Source organism: Bos mutus, chromosome 4, assembly GCF_027580195.1.
Source record: "Bos mutus isolate GX-2022 chromosome 4, NWIPB_WYAK_1.1, whole genome shotgun sequence".
NCBI classification, from domain to species: Eukaryota; Metazoa; Chordata; class Mammalia; order Artiodactyla; family Bovidae; genus Bos; species Bos mutus.
The window spans coordinates 68,863,693-68,866,627 of record NC_091620.1 but is presented as its reverse complement, the minus strand read 5'-3'; the positions used below and the strand labels follow the sequence as shown (position 1 = coordinate 68,866,627).

The 2,935-nt window shown below is 41.0% G+C and overlaps 1 non-coding gene across 1 annotated transcript; it reads left to right on the top strand.

The window, feature by feature from the left end:
* The first annotated feature begins 2,210 nt into the window (after positions 1 to 2,210).
* Positions 2,211 to 2,282, top strand: TRNAS-GGA (transfer RNA serine (anticodon GGA)). The gene has a single exon. It is a non-coding gene; the product is annotated as a tRNA-Ser (tRNA).
* The last annotated feature ends 653 nt before the right edge of the window (positions 2,283 to 2,935 follow it).

Genomic DNA, 2,935 nt, shown 5'->3' with positions numbered 1-2,935 from the left:
TCTATAAAACAGAATCCTGCACATGAAAATTCTTAGTACACAATATTCAAGAGTGTAAGGAAAGTACAAAAATATGAGAGTATTTCTCATACAAAAATATGAGAGCAACTCTACTTCTTAAGAACATGTGGGCATAAATGTGGCTTATTAAAGGATGTGCACAAATGATCTCCCTTTGATTCTCCCTTTGAAACACTCCCTAATTGATCACACATTTGTTGAACCACTCTGCTAGATAGTTAATACTTAAAAACTGGAGAATTTTTTGAGTTAGCAGAACATCTGGAAGCTGTGAAAATTGTGATTTTGAATGAATTTCTAACTATATATTCTCTCCGCTTTGCTCAAAAGTGTTCCCATATAGTCACATTTGTCTCCAATTTCTACCAAACCTGAATATCATGGAATTTTACCCATAGCACTCTTACTTCCTACAGAAACCTAGAAACTTAAATGTTGGTCTTTCCTGCTTCTCTCGAGCCCACGTCTGAGTCCTGGAATTTATTAGTTTCTCCTGCTATAGCATTTTCATCCATTCATCACTTTGCCTGTATCTATGATTTGGGAATTTTAAATCACCTTTTAATTCATTTATGCATTCATTACTCATGTGCTCAACAAACATTTATTGAGTTGCCTTACCACCACTAGAGATAAAGGCGAATAAGTAGTTGTTCCTGCCCTGAAGAAAATTACCATGGAGGAAACTGTCAAACAGTCCATTCAATACAGTGCCATGAATGCTGTTGATTAATTCAAGTGGTTTTTGAGCTCTTACTCTGTCCCAGTACTGTGCAAGGTAGAAGTTATGAATCAGTTCAGTTCAGTCGCTCAGTCATGTCTGACTCTTTGCAACCCCATGAATCGCAGCATGCCAGGCCTCCCTGTCCATCACCAACTCCCGGAGTTCACCCAGACTCATGTCCATCGACTCAGTGATGCCATCAAGCCATCTCATCCTCTGTCGTCCCCTTCTCCTCCTGCCCCTAATCCCTCCCAGCATCAGAGTCTTTTCCAATGAGTCAACTCTTTGCATGAGGTGGCCAAAGTACTGGAGTTTCAGCTTTAGCATCATTCCTTCCAAAGAAATCCCAGGGCTGATCTCCTTCAGAATGGACTGGTTGGATCTCCTTGCAGTCCAAGGGACTCTCAAGAGTCTTCTCCAACACCACAGTCCAAAAGCATCAATTCTTTAGCACTCAGCTTTCTTCAAAGTCCAACTCTCACATCCATACATGACCACAGGAAAAACCATAGCCTTGACTAGACAAACCTTTGTTGGCAAAGTGATGTCTCTGCTTTTGAATATGCTATCTAGGTTGGTCATAACTTTCCTTCCAAGGAGTAAGTGTCTTAATTTCATGGCTGCAGTCACCATCTGCAGTGATTTTGGAGCCCAGAAAATAAAATCTGACACTGTTTCCACTGTTTTCCCATCTATTTCCCATGAAGTGATGGGACCAGATGCCATGATCTTCGTTTTCTGAATGTTGAGCTTTAAGCCAACTTTTTCACTCTCCAGTTTCACTTTTATCAAGAGGCTTTTTAGTTCCTCTTCACTTTCTGCCATTGCTATATAAAAGGGGCATCTAAATATGGGAAGGGGAAATCTTCCAGAGAAAGTGATCCTAAGCTAGGTCCTGAGTGATGAGGAGGGTCTAACAGAGAGGATCAGGGGCAGAGGAACAGGGAGGAACATGTTCACAGCAGAAGGAGCAGCACAAACTTGTGGCTGCCAAGGGGGAAACACAAGGTAGGGGTTGGATTGCGAGTTTGGGATTAGCAGATGCAAACTACTTTATATGGAATGGTAAACAATAGGGTTCTACTGTACATACAGGGAATTATATTCAACATCCTGTGATAAACCATAATGGAAAAGAATGGGAACAAGAATGTGTGTGTGTATATATGTGACTGAATCATTTGCTGTACAGCAGAAATTAACACAATGTTGGAAATCAATTATACTTAAATAAAATAAACTTTAAAGAAGCAGAGAGAGTAGCAACAGAAAAGTTTCAGAAGCAAGAAATCTCTGCTTAGGGGCATTGGCTACCCTTGGCTGTGGCTGGCCCTTAAAGCAGTAGGATTGAGTATTGCAGCAACACTTATCAAATCTGTGTTGAATAAAGGAATAGAGAGAAATAAGGCTGGCAAGACAAGTAGGAACAAAATCTTAAGAAACCTTTTAAGTTATGCTAAAGAGTTCCCTGGTGGCTCAGAGGTTAAAGCATTTGCCTGGAATGCAGGAGACCCAGGTTCGATCCCTGGGTCGGGAAGATCCCCTGGAAAAGGAAATGGCAACCCACTCCAGTACTCTTGCCTGGAGAATCCCATGGAGGGAGGAGCCTGATAGGCTACAGTCCATGGGGTTACAAAGAGTCAGACACGAATGAGTGACTTCACTTTAAAGAGTTTGGACTTCATCTTGACAATTTGGGGAGTCCATTGAAAAGAATGGTAGGCTAAGGGGAGCTGGAATAGGAAAGAGGTGTGATCAGGCTTTTATTTTAAATTTCCTGTTTTGATGTTACCGTCAATAATGATATGGATGCAAGTGGAGGCAGGGAGCCTGCAAATGAGGTTCTGGCTGTAATCTAGATCTTAGTAACCCAAAATGTGGTCCTGGACATACAGCATCATCTGTATCAGCCAGAAGCTCATTGGAAATGCAGAAGCAGGTTACAGCAAAACTTCTGAGTTATATTTTGCATTTTGATAAGTTTAGCAAGTGATTTGAGTTTGTATTAAAATTTCAGCTGCACCAATGTAGACTATTATGTTCGTGGTAGCAGGGATAAGAAAAAAGGGAATATTTGAGAGGTATTTCACTGAAACAGTCCTTTAGATGTTTTGAATTAATGAATGAGAGGGGAGGAGAGCTGGGCAGATGTGTCTCTAAGTGAAGAAAATGTTTAGGGAAAGATCTGGT